The sequence below is a fragment of the Cebus imitator genome, unplaced genomic scaffold (assembly GCF_001604975.1).
Source record: "Cebus imitator isolate Cc_AM_T3 unplaced genomic scaffold, Cebus_imitator-1.0 Scaffold291, whole genome shotgun sequence".
NCBI lineage: Eukaryota > Metazoa > Chordata > Mammalia > Primates > Cebidae > Cebus > Cebus imitator.
Window position 1 is genome coordinate 3,076,702 of NW_016107606.1, and position 19,363 is coordinate 3,096,064.

At 45.7% G+C, this 19,363-nt stretch overlaps 1 long non-coding RNA gene across 1 annotated transcript in view; it reads left to right on the forward strand.

The window, feature by feature from the left end:
• The window catches only part of LOC108285117, a 237,462-nt gene that overhangs the window by 138,856 nt on the left and 79,243 nt on the right, over nucleotides 1–19,363 (forward strand). The window contains exon 11 of the long non-coding RNA XR_005195984.1: nucleotides 9,816–9,971. This is a non-coding gene — a long non-coding RNA (uncharacterized LOC108285117). The remainder of the gene's footprint in view (nucleotides 1–9,815; nucleotides 9,972–19,363) is intronic.

Sequence of the window (19,363 nt, forward strand, 5' to 3'; positions counted from 1 at the left end):
AGCCTCTGTGCCTTTCCTTCCTGGCACTTAGCTTGTTTCTGGCCACACATTTTTGGTGCACATGTTAGTTTAACACCTGACTTCATCACTAGATTCTAAGCACACGGAGCCGGAACTGATCTGTTTTGCTCACCACTGTGTGCCCTGTGTTGATCCCAGGGCCTGGCACACAGTAGGCAGGCAACACATAATTGTAGACTGAGTGAGTGAGTGGGTATTTAACGCAATGATGCATGAACAGATGGCTTTCCTTTTGTAGAGCAATGCAGGTGTCTCCAAAAGGTTGTTGGAAAGGCAAATATAATACCAAGTTTTATTCCATTTACTTTAATTACAATACGAAGGAGAATAAATCTTGCCCTTGAAATGTAATAAAGGTCCACTTTGAAATCTCAACTGTCTTTTTCACTGGCTTAGCTTTTAAAATGATAATTTCCTGATAAGCCATAAATAATACCACTTAAAATAGATTCCTGACTTGGCTCGGCCACTAACTAGCTGCTGATCGTAGACAGGTCACTTACACTCTGCATGTCACCATTTACGGTGTATGGTTCTTGTGGGGCTCTGGGTCGATGGCACAAGAGCCCTTTGAAAGCAAGTTCTTTTTTATTATCCATTATTCTCAGTCTTATTAATAATAAGAAGGAACAGGCTGCGTGCCAGAGATAGTTGAGTAGATTTGCAGGGCTGTAGGATTAAGGCCGCAGAGAAAAATGAAAAGAAATGAAATTGGTTGAGAAATATTTAAAAGGGGTGTTGGGAAATGAAGGGTGGAGGCCACCAGAGACAATAACGGCTGGGGGTTTATGTCTATTGGGCTGAGCAAAAAGATGGGGCTGTTGGTGACCTGAATAAATCACTCTCATGGCCAAATTCTTAGAAGCTGCCTAGGGAAGGAGAGAAAGGAATAAACTCCTTGGCTCACTGTGTGGTGGCAGAGGAGAGATGCCCGGCGACTCCCAGGTGACCTTGGCTGATCAGGGCTGTGGCTCCGAGGTCAGGGAGGCTGGCAGCTATTGGTGGGAAGGGTGAAGCTGTTGCCCACCAGGCAAATTATGCTGCCCAGCACAGCCTGAGCTCCACCACTAGAAGGGGACACAGATGCCCACAGACATGGGAGGAGGAGCAAAGCCAGCAGGGCAGGGAGGGGAGGGGTGTGCAATCCAAGCCTTCAGGGCTGGGCAGGAAATGGGAAGAATTGGGCAGCCCAGAGGGGATGGGGTCCTGAAGGCCCAGCCCAGTTAAAGGGCAGCAGCACCTCAGCAACAAGTAGCTGGTATATTGTGTGAGGATGTGCCACCCACTGTCGCTATCCAGCTTTTCCAGAGAGATTGTCCGTCCTGGGTTTTAAATATGGAATCATGCCATTTGCAGAAAAACAGAAACCAACCAAACAAACAACAGCAACAAAATCTCTGTAGGCCAACAGGACAGTCTGATGGCTATGCGTGGGCTGCTCTTTTGTGATCTCATTTGATGCCCCATTTGGGGGCTCCATCTTTGCCCTTCCCCTTCCAGGGTGGGGATGGAGGAGACGATTTGACTTTGTGGGAAAGGGTCCTGTAAGCTCACCTAACCCATCTTCCATCTTTAAGAAGACCCCTAGAAGTGAACACACACAGAGTAAAATGTCAGCTCACCATAGGTGCTATGAATAAAGACAATGCAGGATAATGGGGAGAGAGAGTGATGGAGGCATTTATTTTTGGTTGGATGACCAGGAGAGGTCTCTGTGTCCTCCCTTCTCCCAAGCTCTCAGAGGTTTACCAAGATTTCACCAGGTTTCCCTGGCCTTACTCATAGGTGCTAATGAGTAGCTGGGGGTTGGCTGAGTAGCTGTACTAATCCAAAAGGGTTTCTCTTCCACCCTCTGTATCCCTGGCCTTGGAATTAGCCTCAGCTCCAGCCAAGGAAGCAGGTGCGAAGCCGAAATCCTGATTAAGAGTAAGTATTTTTGCCCCTACAGCTGGAAGCAGCTGGCCGCTGAGTTTCGGACGAGAGGAGCTGCATGCTGCAGGACAGCAGGTGGGGGAGGGGAGGAAGCAGGAGCCACCAGCCCCTGGCCATGGTTGTGCATCCCCTGCTCAGCCTTACTTGGAGGGGAATAGACAGACATAAGGGACACAGTAAGTTAGGGCAGGTCCTGCAGCCTCACATATGTCTCCTCTCCCCCAGGTCTCCCTGCCTGAAATCTTATCATCAGACAATAACTTTTCTGAAAGCTGCAGTGGCATCTCTAAATCTCTTTTTTTCCAAGAGAGAAAACTGTGAGAGTTGTAATGCTTCCCATCTCAAAGAGAAAGAGAGTTCTCACCGTGAGCTGCAAGGCCCTCTGTGATATGCAGCCCCAACTCACGGGATGGCTACATAATTTTGGGAGACCAGAACAAAATGACAAATTGGCCCGCAGCATTATTGCCATCTCCCCAAGCACGGAGATTTCTGTCTTTTTGTTTTGGCTTGATGATGGCCCTATCTCCAGTGCCTGGAACCTGATAGAGGCTTACTACTTTGTTGTTGATGTTGAAGAAAAGCACAGTGTTTGAGTCATGATGTGGATCTATTGGTAGGACTTCTTTTAACATTTATTAAACTTTTACGGCATTGGGCTAAGGAAGTGGGGTTTCAGCCCTGGCTGCACAGGGGAATTGCCCCAGAAATTCTTAAAAATCCCAATGCTAGACTTTACTTTGGACTAGTTATGTCGGAATCTAGAGGGGGCGGGTGAGGGGACATCAGCATGTTCAAGCTTCCCAGCTGATTTCAATGTGCAGCCAAGTTTGAGGACCAGTGCACTGGCTCAATCACACTTGTTCTCAGTGGCTGTTGTGCATTGTTAGGCAGCTTGTTAACTGCTCAGAGGTCCAGGGCCATTTTCAGATTTTCCAGATTGTTAAATTTGGGAAGGAGGTCTGTCCTGTTAATAAGGTCCCCAGGGAATTTTTGCTTACTCCAAAGTTTGCAAACTTAAATCATGCTCAATCCTATGATTGTATTCATTTTACAGACAGGATAAAAGAGGCAGAGAGAGGTTAAGTAATCTGTCCAAGGTAACAAGGTAGGTAACTGGCAGAACCAGGATTTGAACCTAAGGCTACTGAGCTTACCTATTAGCTCCTCTCCTTTTTCTTTGTGACAAAAACCTAAGTGTGCTTCAGGAGCTGGTTGTGAAAATAAAGATAAGGTTAGGTGCAGTGGTTCATGCCTGTAATTCCAGCACTTTGGGAGGCCAGTGTGGGAGGATCACTTGAGCTGAGGAGTTTGAGACCAGCCTGGGCATCATAACCTAGTAAGACCCCCACCGCATCTCTACAAATAATAAAAAAGATAAGGAGGATATGCATGTAATATTGTATGTTTTAAAGATGGAGAAGTCGGTATTACCATTCCATAGTGAGGAAACAGGCCCAACTCGGTGAACTAACTCCCACTTCCAGGGTCTTTGGGCCTTTAAGAGGCAGAGCTGGGATTCCAGATGTGGGCCATTTTCTCCAGACTCTCAGGTTCTGCAAGTGAATCATTCAACACCTGGGTCATCCCGGCATCCATGTTGATTGGCGCCTGATAGGCCCATAACCAATAATGAGAAAGTGATTGGCGGGGCGGGAAGGCTGGTCAGGTGAGTGGGTGAACCAGTGAGGGAGTGAAGGGGCCCAGGTAGCTCACTTGCCTGTTTCCTGGATTCATTCTATTTTTCAAGTAGAGTTGGATCACTAGAGGGCGATATCGGACAAGAGAAAGAAGAATTCTTCACTGTTGTTTCTAGGACTGGTGAAGATAATACATCTGTGGCCGTGGATTTAAACCAAAAAGGAAGACTGTAATTTACAGAGCAGTTAGTGAGCATTGCTTTCCCCTGGGCTTGCAGGCTGATGAGAACCTTTCTCAAGCCCCATTAACACATTGGGCCACTCCAGACCTTTCTAGGCTTAAAACCAACAGGGCAAAGGGGAGAGGAGGGAAATCTTGGTTGGCCTGAAAAGTGGATGTTTGTAGATAATAGGAGGTTTTAGAAAAAGACATTTTGTAGCCTCCCAGACTTTTACGACATTGATGGAAGTTAATGTTTCAAGAAATGGTATTATAATGAAGTTGTATGCTGAATTAATTTTCCATAAATAAGACCATACATTTCCACAGATTGCTTTTCTGCCATATCATGGGAGTGTGTGCTCTTGGTGGATGAGTGTTCTCTCTCCTTCCTCCACCTGCCCCCTCTTCTCTCCATGAGCTTTAGAGTAAACGCGATCTGGGTGTCTCCACTGGTTGTGTGGCCTTGAGTAAGTCACTTAAATCTTCTGAATCTCAGAGTCATCAGTGATGACATTGCAGGTTTGTCCTGAGGTTTAAACAGAGAACATGTGGGCCTCCTTGGAACTGCCTTCAGGTTCCTGTTTCTTTGTCTTCTCTTCTCTGCTTTTCCAGTAAGCACCAAAAGTTCTGATGTCAAAAGAGCAGCGAAGTCTTTACTGAGAATTCACCAGTTGCCCCTCCCTGGGGCCATTGCTAACCCCAAGATGTGCATTTTAGAAGCTATGAGCATTGGAGGCGGCCCCTAAGGAATGAATTTCAAGTGAAAGCCTTTTAGACTCAACACCTACTTAGTGCTAATAATCATTACAATGAAAATAACTCCTATTGAGCGCATATAATGTACTAAGCATTGTGCTGAAGGTTTTATTGGTCCTACCTCCCTTAATCCTTGCCACAAACCTTATGAGGTAGGTGTTTCGTTATGTCCTTTTTACAGATGGGGAAACTGAGGATCAGAGAACTTAAGTAATCTAGCTGAGGTCACACAGCTATTAAGTAGCAAAGCTGGAGTCAAACCCAGATGTGATTCCAAAGCTTATGGTCAGGAAGAGGGCTAAGAATAACGTACGTGTATCATTCACCCTGTGCCTGGGCGACTTCCATAGAAAAGTTGTATGTCCAGGATACTGGAAGGAAGAGGAAGCCACGCATGATAGAAACACCTGGAAACACTTCCCAGAAGTGGTGTCATTTGAGCAGGGCCCTGAGGATTAGTCTGGGTTCTGGCAGGCAGAGATGAGGAGGGAAGAGAGTGTTAGAGGAACCACCAAATGCAAAGACAAGGAGACTGGAGAGCATGGGGTTTGTTTTTGGGATGTGGATGTATCCAGTAATGTGTCACCAAACGAGTATAAGGGGTGCTAGCTATCATTATTTGCATTTTACACATTAGGAAAATGAGGCACAGAGAGGGTAACTGATTTGGCCAAGGTCACACAGCTAAGTGGCAGAGCTGGGATTTAAACTGCCATCTCTCTGACTCCACTTCTGTAGGGTGGAGAGCACATATGGATCTCAACTCAGTCACAACTAAGAGAAAGGCTCTAGTACCTGCGGCTTTTGGGGGCAATCCCAAGGCCAGCAGCCCAGCCATACCAGAGGTTCACACACCAATATGCGCCCGCACACCCCCACCTGGAAATGTAGTGGGGAGAACAGTGGGACAGGACAATGTTCAAGTTCTGAGACACCAACAGTAAGAATCGACCTTTGCACCACACCCAGCTTTCTTCTCAGTTTCACCTTGGGATCAGCCTACTCTCCCACATTCTTTTACATTTCATAATTACTGCTCATTAACCATGTGCCAGACCCTTAAACAACATGGAGGCATGAGGTTGGCTTAGAAACCTGTGGGAGGTCACGTAGTGAGCAAGTGGCTGATGGAGGATTCAGGCCTGGCCTGGGCTGCTCACCACAGTGCTGTTCCCCTCTCTTGGGGTAAAGAGCAGGGAACAGGTGAGGAGATGGGCTCCTGTGAAGCCCGCCCTGCTTCGCCTAATGGCCCTACAAGGCAGCTAGTCATAGGTGAGTCTCAGGAGGTCTGAATGGCTTACCAGGGCTGGTGGAGCCAACACAGGAGACCAGATCCTGACCCTCCCTGCTGCCCCACATCCACCTGCCCTCAGAGTCTCCAGGCCACCACTTCTCCTCCAGCCCATCCCGAGGCAGCAGTTGCTGATGGACCCTGAGCGTCCGTAACACCACCACAGCGAAGGTGCTGGCCTCAGGTTCTTGTTACCTGAGAACATCTGCCTGCAGGGGACAGGGACCCCAGGCCACTGGTAGTTCTGTTTATGTGGGTTTTAGACTCAATGAAGTCATGGCTGTTTTCATTCTATGGACAGAGACTGCCTTGACTCTAGAGGGACATTTATAGCGCCCCAGGCAATATCCACAGATGGGCCAGATGCTGATGTTGGCAGACACACAGAGATCCTGTTTGAGAAAGGTAAGGTATAAAGGACACCAGAGGGGATTCCCTGCTGTGGAATTAAGAGGAGTCACCAAGGTAGTGATGAGAGTGGAGACTCAGCTCCATGTGTTTGTGGAGGAAAGAAGGGAGTGTGTGTGTATTTATTCATTAATTTATTCATATCTATTCACTCAGCAGACATACGCAGGGAACCTATTATGTACCAAAGAATATGTCAGGCGTCAAAGAAATATCAGGGTACAGAACAGAGCGAATTTTTGCCCTCACAGAGCCTCTCACTCTGCTGGTGATGATGGACATTAGGGAAGGGGAACAGCCGACGAGCACATAAATCAAATACCTAAGTTAGGTGATGGGGCCAAGTGACACAGACGGAAACGAACCAGGGGAGGAGCTGGGAGGTCTGGTGGGTGGAATTTGTCTGGAATGGACCATCATTCTCGCTCCAAAAGGAGCTAGAATTTGGTTCTTTTTCTCCTAAAGAAATGGGTCTTGATTTAGAGAACCACGATTCACTCCTCAAAGGTAATGTGCAGGCTAAGCTCCAGTATCTCAGCGGAGAATGCTTAGAGCCAAAATGACATGAGAGTGGTTTATCTTGGCTCCTCATGGAGTCAGTGCACTCTCAGCTGATGGGGTAAGGGAGGTGGTTTGTACCCAGAAACCCGGGTCCATTGTCCTAAGGTAGGGATGGGAGCAGCACTTCCAGGAGCAAGTGTGGGTGAAGACCAGAATGTTCTGGTGTTCTATCACACTGTAGGGTGACTACGTTAACAATAAGGTATTTTATATGTCAAAGTAGCTAGAAGAGAGGATTTTGAATGTTCCCCACTACAAAGAAACAAGAGATGCTGTCAGGGATGGGTACACTAGTTACCCTGAGCTGATGATTACACAATGCGTACATGTATCAAAACATCACATAGTACCCCGTAAATATGTACAATCATTATGTATCAATTTTTTTAAAGACCAAAATGAATATGTGCCACTGTGCCATAGGTTACCTGTAAGGTACAGGGCTTCTTGCTGTCTGTTGTGGAAGCAGTCGGGCCTTTTCACGACTCCCAGTGAAATGGCCAGGAGTTTTGGGGCTCAGTTTTTCTGAAACAAAGATATGGACCCAGAGTGTGACCGCAGCCCAGAATGTTGTACATGTTAAAGTGTGGCCTTGGTGCATGAATTAAATTTGAATCAGCTGTCTTCTGTTTAGGGCCTATAAACCTCCCCTTCTTTCAAAGTCTCTGGTGGCCAAAGAAACACAGATTTATGAGAGAGTGGCTTTGCTTTTTAAACTTAAGCCCTCAAAAGGGGACTTCCCTGGGAATCTCTATTAAGACATTTCTGAACTTAGTTTTTTTAAAAAAAAATACTAAATATAATCAATTTTGAATTATTTGAATTATTTTCATTAATTGCCAGTCATCCAAAAGAACTGATTGAGCACCTTTTAGGTACCAGACACTGTTCTAGGCACAGGTGTGAGCAAGATACATGGTCCCTGTCCTTATGTAGTGCACAGATGGACCAGATGCTGCTGTTGGCACACACACAGAAATCCTGTTTGGAGAAAGGTAAGGTATAAAGGGCACTAGAGGGGATCCCTCAGCAGGGAATCCCCCCCTGGACACAGAGTAAATGGGTAGTCATAACATGGGGCTCTGAGAGGGGAAGGAGGGGGTGTTTTAGGAGATACTTAAAGATAAAGGTCAGGGATGGCTTCCTGGAGGAAGGAGTTAGCTGGATGAAGAGTTGTGGGAACAGCGTAGATGTCCAGGTGAGAGAGGGGCCGGCCTGGAGTGGAGAGGGCATGGAGCGCACAGCTAGAGCGTCATAACCTGGGGAGGGCGATTTAGGGAGGTGATGGAGAGAGATGCTAGGGCTGCCAGAGCAAAGTATCACTGACTGGGTGGTTAAAACAACAGAAATTTATGTTCTCATCATTCTGGAGGCAGGAAGTTCGAGATCAAAGTGTTAGCTAGGTTGGTTTCTCCTGAGGCCTCTCTCCTTGGGCAGTCATTGCCATTTTGCTCTTTGTCTTCACTGGGCTTCACTCTGTGCATGTCTGTATCCTTATTTTCTTTTTGTATGAAGGCATCAGGCATATTGAATTAGGGGCCTCCACTTACAACCTCATTTGAGCTTAATTACCCTGTTAAAGACTCTATCTCCAAATACAGTCATGTTCTAAAGTACTGGAGGCTGGGACTTTCAATGTATGAATTTTGTGGAACACAATTCAGCCTGTAACAGATGTATAGTCACTGGATCAAGCAAGGCATTGGAACCATGTTAAGAAGCGTGGACTTTATCTGGAAGGCAAGGGGGAGTCACTGAAGAGTCTTACACAGAGTGGCAATGCTCATGTTTGCATTTGGCAGAGATCTTACAGCAGTGAGGGGAAACTTGTAGAAGGATAGAGTTGGGTTCAGAAGCTATGAGGATGTTGTGTAAGAGAACTCTTGGCAGAGGGAGATTAGGAGGTCGAAACTACAGGAACTGTGATGGGTCACTCCTCAGGGGCAGGGCAGGGGAGTGTCAAGGTGAGCTGGAGTTCTGGTTTGGGCCACTGGGTACACCATGGAAATCTTCCCTGAGAATCGTAGTCTGGGTGAGGGGGAGGAGATGAATCCAACATTAGGGGGGCATGCTGAGTTTCAGGGCCCTGTGGGAAATCTGAGTGGGGCCGGTCTCAAGCTCCGGAAATAATTCTGGGTTCGAGATATGGATTTAGGACTCATTAGCTTGAATGGTAATTGAGGCCATGGAAATGGATGCAGGAGGGGGATAGACATGAGTTTGAATATTCAGAAAGGAGCTGGCAACTCTTCTTACCGATGCTAGAGATGTGTGTGTACCCAGAATGACTAACACCTCCACTCATATGAAGGCCCAGTTAATCTTCAAGACCACGTTTTCCTCTCTGAGGAACCATTGGGATCCTGGGGTAAGAGAGGGTCTTGGGTCTCCTGGGCATTTGCTCCCTTCCCAAGATCTGAGGACATTTAATTAATTTTGATACTTAATGAGTCACTGGTTGCCTTCCCAGCTGAGTCAGCCAAGGTACCCCTCCTGGGAAGCACAAGCCAGGCAGCTCCAACCACTGGCCTTGTTTGTCAGAGGGACGGGGCGAGAGAATGGGGTGTGACATCCCAGACTAGCAAGCTGTAGTGTCTGACTACATGGAGGCAAGGAAAGACACCAGTGTACAAAAGGTATTTGCTTGGCTTAAGGGTGTGTGATGCATATTTTTGGTAGTAGTAGCAGATTTGTCTTTTTAAGATGTCTTTTTTGAGCCACTTTTAAAATAACAACAGCTGAAATTTATAGAATCCCCACCAGCTTCCAGACAATGTGCTAAGCATTTTACCTGCATTGTCTCAATTCATCCTTACAAGCAAGCACTGTAGTTATTCCCATGGTACTAAGGACATTATAGAAGTCACACGATGTGACTTTTGAGGCTACGACATGAAAGCATCTACCTGGCTCTCTCACTTGTCTCAGGATGTATGCCTAGGGAGCCACAAGCCAACATGTGAAATGTCTGGTTACCTTGCAGATGCTATGCTAGAGAGAGCATGTGGGGAGACTCCACAGAGAGTGATGTCCAAGGATCCTCTGCTGTTCCCGCCTTTGAGCCAACCCAGCTGATGCCAGTAGAGCAGAGATGCGCTGTCCCGACCAAGTCCTGCGAAGATTGCAGATTTGTGAACAAGTAAGTGTTTTTGCTTGAAACCTTTATGTTTTTGGGTGCTTGATCATGTAGCCCTAGGGCTAACTGAAACATAGTTGGAAGTGACGAGATTCAAGGTCATATAGCTGCTTAGGGGAAGAACAAAGAAAGTATACTCTCCTTGCATTCAAAGCCTAGTTCTTCAATTTGCTTGCGGTGTGACCTTTGGCAAGCTACTGAATCTCTCTGTTCCTCAGTTTTCTCATCTGTATGATAGGGATGAAGATGGTATTTGTTCAGAAGGTAGTGATGAGAATAAACATGTCATTCTTGGCATGTAGGAAAAACCTAGTAAGTAGCTGGGTTGGGGTTTCAATTCTGGCAGTCTAACCCTAGACTCCTAACTGGCAAGCTCAAGTCCAGAACAGTCCCACCAATCCCTGAAAAGAAGGCCAGACAGCAATATCCCAGGCACTCTCATTTTTTACCCCATAGGGTGTGATTCTGAGTTCTCCTTGGCCGCCCTCCTCTGTTCAGTGGGCCTTGATACATGATTCTCTGAACTGAAGGCCGCACCATCACTCCTCTCTGTTTAGTGCAGCCCAAGATTACACTGGCTTTTTTGGCAGTCACATCACATTGTTGACTCATTCTGAGCTGGCAGTCAAAATCTTAAGTGTTTTTGTCACATGTGCTAGCATCAAGCTGCATTCCTTCCCTTCTAGGATTGGTGCAGTTGGAGTTTTTAAAAATCCAACCACAGAATCGTCTAGCTTATTAGATTTTGCTCATTGTGGTGGCGTGCCTAGGAAAGAATCCAGATGAACCCCTCTCCTGGGTTCTTGGAGATACCCTGTATCCTTTTAATAGACCTTTCTTTTTTTTCTGAAGTCTGTTTGGGTGGCTTACTGGTACTTGCAACACAAAAAGTAAGCCATAGACTGACTTCCGGGTGGTCTGTGCGCAGGAAAAAAGGAGGTGTGGCAGGTGTGCAATGATAGAGGGCAGAGAACGCAGATGCCAGGAGCGTGTGCCGGGTGCCATGTCCCAGCCATGGCAGACCTTGCTGTGGATCATGACTCTCTTTGTGCTGAGTCAGGAAATGGCCTCTACTTTGATTAGCTGCCACCTGAGTAGGACAGAGCTGAGGACAAAGGACAGAGCTGAGGACAGAGACTGCTTTCAAAGTAGACCCTGGCATCATTAATCAAGCTTCTACCTCACTGGTTGTTCAGATGGTTCCCAATTCCCCCAAATGTGCTGCCATCTCACCCTCATTTTCTCAGCTTGCCCACAAAGATAAAATGATATTTTTTATCAAGTGTCATTTCTTGCTGAATTTAGAGAACTATGAGCTCTCTTAAGTGGCCGCTTCCCTTGATTCTGCTACTCCGGCGATACTATGTACAGTGCTTGCTGAGCCAGTCACTGGGTGGTCTGTGGTGCCACAGAGGGCAGGTGGGTCAGAGTGGACTGAAGAAAGTATCAAAGTCTGATGGACCTCACTTCTGCAGTCAGTGGGGGATTTTCCCAGGTGCTTTAGCTCAGGAAACATATGGTACTCAGTGGAATGCACCCTGGGCATCTATAGTTCTCTGCATAGCTCTTGGGCAATACGGAAGCACAGTGCTGACTCAAGCAGAGCCTGAGCCATCTCTACACACTTTTCCACCTTGTCCTTGAGTCCTACAGATTAGGTCCTAATTGATCTCTATTCTCCCTGCCCCCTTACTCTCCAGCCTAGGGACATCTTTCTATTCCGGGAATAGGACGCCTTACCTTTACTCCACTTACATTCTCCCAGATATGTTGTTTGTTCACGTAGCCATCCTATTTGCCTGTGCTTAAGCCCTTGAAGCTCAAAATTAATCATTAACTTCTGTTTTTGGTCCCCCCTTGCTTTCTCTTATGTCAGCTGTTCCTTGAGGGAACGAAGGCAGACTGCTGGGCTAAACGCAGAAAAGGGAACAGCCCAGGGGTATAAGGACATTGTAGAATAAAGAGCACATCGGTTAATAGCTTAGAAATGTTATCCCTCTAGACAAGTATCAGAAAGTTGCTCAAGCTTGCTCAGCAAATTATGGGAACTGATTGTAAGAGGCAGCTTATGGAAGCCAGGGTTGGAAATGGCTGATTGGTCCGAAGTGGAACAGGCGCCCGGGGGACGTGCTCTCACAGTTTCTCACGTCTTCAGGTGCCATAGTCTCTCGTCTCTGGCTCTTCTGAATCTCTGCCTTGCCTCTTCTCTCTCTGGACTGGCTTTCACTGCATTGGTGGACATTTGACATGAGGATACTCAGCCCTCTCCATGGCCCAATTGCCCATAGCCCAATTGTACCCATTAGAAAAGCTGCCCCTTCAAGAAATATTGTAATTGCCCTCTGCCAGGAGACTGAGTTAAAAACACACAAATAAGCGAGGACCGTACATGCTCAGTAGCCCACTGCTGCATGTTTGTATGCAGTGATGGCAAGTGTGACCTGGAACTCTGGCCTCTGCTTATCCCCAGAATTGGCCGGCAGAGGAGGAACATTCTTGAGCCTCAGTACCCAAAGAAGGGGAAACTCATTGGCCCAGCTTAGACCCAGTGTCTGCCTACCTGTGGTTTAGTCAGCTGCGATCGGGGGCAGGAGACACCTGAAGGAGCGTACCTTGGCTGTGTGGGTGGCAGACATCCCACAGTGCTCATGTAAGGGGGTTAATCGCATTAACTCTGGGTATTTCTTTGGCATCCCCCAACTAATTTTACCATAATATTTACAATATTGAATTAGTACATCTAAGAATAAAAGTTCTTTGACAGAACTCACATGGTAGTTGCTTTTGGGACTAAACTGCTCTGCAGGTCACCTAATGTACATGTATTATCATCCACTATTGTTGCTTCAATTGTATGTATCCACTTTCACATCACTTCCTAGGTAAACCTTACTTCCCCCCGTAGAAAACATGGTTCACTCAAATGAAGTAAATAAAGGGGCTTTCCCCAAAAGTGTGGGCAGAATTAAGGGAATCTGACAAGGAAAGTGGGAGCTAAGAAGGCCTGGCAGCCATTCGCCCTGCTAAGCTAGAACAGGCTGTGGAGGGAGCAGTTACTGGGGCCAGGAGAAGGTGGTGGTAGCTGCAGGGATGTAGGTCAGGGAACCTCATGGGACCTGTAGCCTTATGCAGAGGGAAGCAGCCAACTTATAGCCACCTGTGAGGGAGGGAGCTAGGCAAATAAATGCCTCCACCTTGTTCTCCTTCTCTTCTCCAGTCTCCTGCCAGTGCCCCCACTGGTTGAATCTAGCTGGGGGCCAGTGGACAAAAGATCCTGTTTCGGATGCATAAGTGTGATCCATGTAGGGGTGCAAAAAAGGATAGAAATAGGTGGAAAATAGATCTGGGAGTGGCAAATGGAAACTATCCAGCATGTTCCAAGTTGCATTCCTCTGTGATATGCCTTCCCAGACCACTTCACTGCCTCATCGTAATGCTCATTCCAGTCTGTCATATCTCCTGAAAGATTAGGCACGCAGAGCATATGCCTCATGGAGTGTAAGGACTGTGTCTGACTTGTCGTTGCTGTACGCCCAGAGCCTACCCCTGCGTCTGATTGTCAATGATGTGTAATGGAGCTTGGAACATGAATGGGCGCATGTCTGATGTTCCCACGTGAACATTCTTTGGGAGCCCTTTGGGAACAGTGAATCTCCCAGTACCCTACTTGGATACAATAAGGACTATTTAGTGAAAGAACATTCACAGTTGAGCGAATGGATGAATTCTAAGGGTGGATCACTTTATCATTTAAAAAATACCTGAATGTCAATCTGTTGATACCAAGTTTACATCAGAATTCAACCTCAAATTAATCAGCTTCCATTCGGATCTGTTCCTTTCTTGGAGACATGGTAGCATATATGTGCCTCATTTCCTCCTGCTTTGTATCCATATCCTCTTGGTCTGGTGGCACAGCCTCCATTTCTTCACAAGCAACCTGGGATGGTTAGCTTAGGTCCCCAGCCCAACCCTACTCAAGGGATGAGCTCCGACTAAGATGGTGACAAACAGGCTGTCCTGGGATTTTGCCTCTCGAAACCGTGGATCATGTGCCGCTCCTCTCCTTCTGTTTTCTTTCTTTTTGGCTTAAGTTAAGCAGAGGTGGTATTTATTGCTTGTATTCAAAGAACTCATATACTCAGACACCAGGAGGAGAGTTCCAGAATTATCAGGCTATATGGTGGCATGGTTAAGATCTTGAGCATTGCAGCTACATTACTTGTGTTTAAATCCCAGTTCTGCCATTTTTTGTCTGTGTGACCCTAGGCAAGTTACTTATGTTCTCTGTGCCTCAGATTCCTGATCTTCAAAGTGGAAACATTAGCTGAGATAAAGCATGCAAACACTCTTAAAACAGTTCCTAGTACATGGTGAACATGCAGCACATATTATCAGGGTTTTGACCATCCAAGCAACTTGAGAAGAAAAAAAAATGATGGAAGTATACTTCTTTAAACAAAAAGAAAAAAAATCACAGATCATGGAATAAATTGGAATGAAATCAATGATTTTTCAAGGGCTGCTATGTCTTCCTACCCACTCTGATGTGGGTTAGATACAGAGAAAAAAGAATCTGGAGCTGTTTCCAAAGGTGGCATTTAAACATGAGCTTGTGCCTTTTTATTTTTCAAGAAAAATCAGAAAAATCAGAGGCCAGTGGCTATATCTGCTGTTCTCTATTTCTTTTCTGGGAAAGTTCATGAGTTCTTGGCCCCAAATAAGCTTAGTTCTCTACCGCTTCCCACAAGGAAATTAAATTTTCAGGTCCTGCACAAAAAGTTTAGTTATCGCTAATATAATCATTGGTGCTGTCACTGTTGGTCTGTAGGAGCCGAGTGGAAGGATGGAATTTGACAGCAATAAAAAATTCTCCCTCTGCCTCTGCTCTCAGACACTTGGATACACATTAACACACGTGTGCACAATGTGACACTCATGCTCAGGCACACACATGCACAACCACACACACCCATAAACAAAGGGATGGCTTTTCCAGAGACAGTTATCCTGAGTGATTTTTTTATCCTGAGTGTTATCCTGAGTGATTTTTAGTAAACTAAAACCATTCAGTATTTTGGGGGTACCCACTTAGCCAGAGCTGGGCATGGAGAAGCGGGGAAGAAGTTGTTGCTCTAGGCTTGATCAAAGCTGCAGTCCTGGTCCTGCTTTCTAGGAGATTCTGAAACGGTGTTTTGAGGGAGAGAGACTCCTGCCAGTATCAAATAAAAGGTAGGTTGTGAAAACGTTATGCGAGAGGTTAAAAAGTTGGCTTTGCTTTCGTTCTTTAATTTTTAATGTTACTCTGGAGGAGTTTCACAGGCTCTCAGTCTAGTTTTGGAACCAACCAGACTGGTTCTGCATTGGTCTGGATTTAAATACTGGATTTGCTGCTTATGAGGGGTGACACTTACTGAGCCTTGGTTTCCTAGTCTGTGAACAAGGTACGAATGACACCTATCTATATGTGCTAAGATTGCATCTGCTGGAAGTCACAGAGATCAGAAGGCAGTGACTTAACCAAATAGGAGTTTGTTTTTCTCATGTAATAAGTAGTTCAGAGGTGAGCAAGCCAGGGTTGGTACCACTGTTCCAGGGGCTCATCAAGGACACAGGCTCCCAAAATCTTCCAGAGCCACAGATGGCTTCCCTGGTTGTAGGCAGGATAAAGGGGAATGGACAAATTGGCAGGAAGCTGAAGATGTGAGCCAGCCACATCCATCCCCCTTTGGAGAGCTTTCTAGAAAGCCCCACTCACTGACTGTATCTTATACTTTGTTGAACACACTATGTCAAGATGACCAACACTACCTGCAGAAAAAGCTAGGATATCAAGTATTTTAACTGAACCTGTAGTTGCCTCAAACAAAATAGAAGTCCTGTCACAAAGGAGGAAGAAGAGACTCCAGCAGTATCTGCCTCATGATATTGGGAAGGTTGTTGAGGAGACTCTGTGAGACAATTTATGTCAAACTCTTGGCCCAATGCCTAACATGTGGTGACTATTATTATTAGCTGGGACTCTCCCCATTGTCCTCTCAACACAGCCTCCTCAGTGTTCAGGGACTCCCCTGCCATCAGCCACCTCCTGTCTGAATCTAAGTTATGCTCATGACTCAGGCCATCTCATCTCCTCCAGAAAGTCTCCCCTCACCTCTGTGGTCCTCAAAGATATCACCTGCTATTTTAAAAACCTGTAGCATGAAATGACTGTTATGACCCAAATGTAATTTCAAACATATTTCCTAGCATGAATAGATTTATATCTCTGTGTTTATTATTTTCTCACAACTAGGTTACAAGTATCTTGATGGCAGAAATTACATTTTATTCCTACACTTCTGCCACTAAGCTCTGATTACTGGTTCTTATGCATCTCAGATGCCCACACTGAGTAGATTACAGAACATTCTGAGGTAGCTAGCTTTCGTTTAATTTGCTGTTGGACTGAAATGTGGTGTGTCAGGGGTTTGTTCATGTATGTGCAATAATGAATCCTGCTCTTTTGGGCATTTACTGTTTTCTAAACATTTTTTGAATTTTTGTTGATATATAATGGGGTACATATGATATTTTGTTTCATGCATCAAATGTGTAATAATTGAGTCAGGGTGTTTAGGGTTTCCATCAACTTGAGTATTTGTCACTTCTGTGTATTGGCAAAATTTTAATTCCTCTCTTCTAGCTATTCTGAAACATATAATACATTGTTGTTAATTGTAGTTACCCTACTCTGCTATAAAACAGAACTTACTCTATCTCAGGAATGGAAAACCAAACACCATGTGTTCTCACTTATAAGTGGGAGCTAAGCTATGAGGATGCAAAAGCATAAGAATGATATAATGGACTTTGGAGACTTAAGGGGAAAGAAGAGAGAGGGGTGAGGGATGAAAGGCTTCATATTGGGCAAAGACTACTGCTTGAGGGACAGGCACACCAAGGGCATTCGCTGTTCTATGTACATTGATTTTGGAAGCTCAGATAGCCAAGGTGTGGTCTAGTAAGTGTATACCAGGGTGACCCTCAGAACAAAGAGGAATTAAACATGAGATTTAGGCTAGGCTCAGTGGCTCACACCTGTAATCTCAGCGCTGGAAGACAGAGGCAAATGGAACCCCTGAAGTCAGGAGTTGGAGACCAGCCTGGCCAACCTGGCGAAACCCCGTTTCTACTAAAAATTCAAAAAGTAGCCGGGTGCAGTGGTGGGTGTCTGTAATCCCAGCTACTCAGGAGGCTGAAGCAGGGAGAATTGCTTGAACCTGGAAGGCAGAGGTTGCAGTGAACCGAGATTATGCCACTGCACTCCAGCCTGTGTGACCAACTCCAGACTGGAGCGAGACTCTGTCTTAAACAAACAAACAAAATGTGAGTTTTAGAATGCCCATCTGGAAGCGTTATTTCATTCATTCACTCATTCACTCATCCGCCAACTACATGCCCGACATACGCTAGGCACAGTTCTGAGTGTAGCCCTCCTGCTGCTGTGTCACCTCCCATAGCTTCTTCCCATCTCAAGGTAAGAGGAGCACCTTTGATCAGCAATACTCACTTTCTTCTGATTTTGACTCAACGGTACTTCCCCGCACCCATCAATTTCAAGACCATTTCCTAAATCTGACTTAGCCACTTGATTTCATGGAGTGCCCTGTCAAATAATTGTGAAAGAAGAACATGAAGCAGGACTATTGTGGGTGGGAAAGCCCCATACTTACCTGCCCCTTTTCTAGCCAACTCATATCCTGGTCCCTTCGGGATCCCCAGATGAAGTACCAGCACCCCCTCTCTCCATCCTTCACTACTTCAGTGGAAAGAAAAGATCTTATCTTCAGGAAGATTGGATTTTATTCCTCAAAATGAATGAATTCAGCAAAGAATTTCTGAGCTCTTGTTATGTGTAAGGTACTGTGCTTGCATGGGTGATGAGAACACAGCTATATTAACAAATCAATCAAGTAACTGATTAAATATTAGACTGTGCTAGCTGATGAGGATACTCTAATCTTCATAAGACTGATAGAGCACTTTCTATGTGCCAGGCCCCATGCTTACTGTCTTATGTACATTTTCTCCCTGTATCCTCTGAGGATTCACACAACACTCTGAACAGGTCGAAGATGGAATGATTATCCTCTACTTGCCACTTGTCTCCTGGTTTGTATAGAACCCATCAAGGAGTTGGAGAGGATTGGAGATCTAAAAACAGAATCTAAATTCTGGGAAGAGACCACTTGTCTGTTGGGGTGTCCCATGCCCACATGAGGTGGCCTCAGTTGAGCAGTATGCTGGCATTTTGAGTGGAAAGGATCTGAGATATATTCCCCTGTACTCTGCCTCTGAGTATACCTCAGGTCAAATGGGTATGCATGAGATCTGAAAATGTCCCATACCTTGTGGTAGAGGAGAGGAAGATAGTTAAGAAGTCAGAACCAGTTATTTGCATGGGATCATTGTGATGTGGTTTGAGGGGACACTGTGGCAGTCTTAGTGTGGATGAGCACAAAGTTGGGGCTCAGAGAGACAGCACAACAGGATCAGCAGAACCAAGTAGAGGCTGAGTCACAGGGAGGACAATCTACATTTACTGTGCCTCTGTCACATCAGCTGTGGACACTTTAGAATTGTGTGTGATGAGGAAAAAAGCTGATGCCCAACCATGACATCGGGTGTTACCTAGACCAACCAGGACTACAGGTACTACCTGGAACAGATGCCCTTCTCAAGGAAGGGGAGAACAAGTCAGAAGGGTATAACAAGTCTTCCAGGAACTTAATTTTGCTCCGGGGGATACAAGAAGGAGTAAGGCGGGAGAGAACTTCAATTCAAATGAATAAATTACTCAAAATAGGTGGGCTTTAATCTCTTGTAATGGTGTTATCTTGATGTAAAAAGATTGATTTGATTTTTTCCTGTGTCACTCATAGAAACAGTGTTTTCAGAGTTGTAACTGTGAATTTTATACCCACAACAGGAGTTTAGGTAAAAATATTCTCAACTATTTTCTTTTCTAATCTTTTACTCTTGGCTTCCTTCTCAGAGCGCTTCCTTATAACCTGAAGCGCCTGCCAGGAACAAGGTAGATCTTAAACCTATGAATAATGGCTGAGGTTTCATCCTTAGACTGCATGATTTCCCCAGGGAGTACATATTTACATTCATCTTTTAATCAATAGAGAAACCAGAGGATGACTCATTGTCTCAGAGAGGAAGAGGAAGTCATAGTGTCCTTAACTAGAGTCCCTCTGGGTTTTGGTTTCTACTCGGTGGGGTTGCAGCAGCCCTGTGAGGAATGCATGAGGGAAGAGGGCAAAAGGTGCTGGGAAGAGAGATGGCGACTATTTGGACAAAGGGCTCTTCCTGTCAGTGGCTTCATCTCCACCCAGACCCAGGCTCCA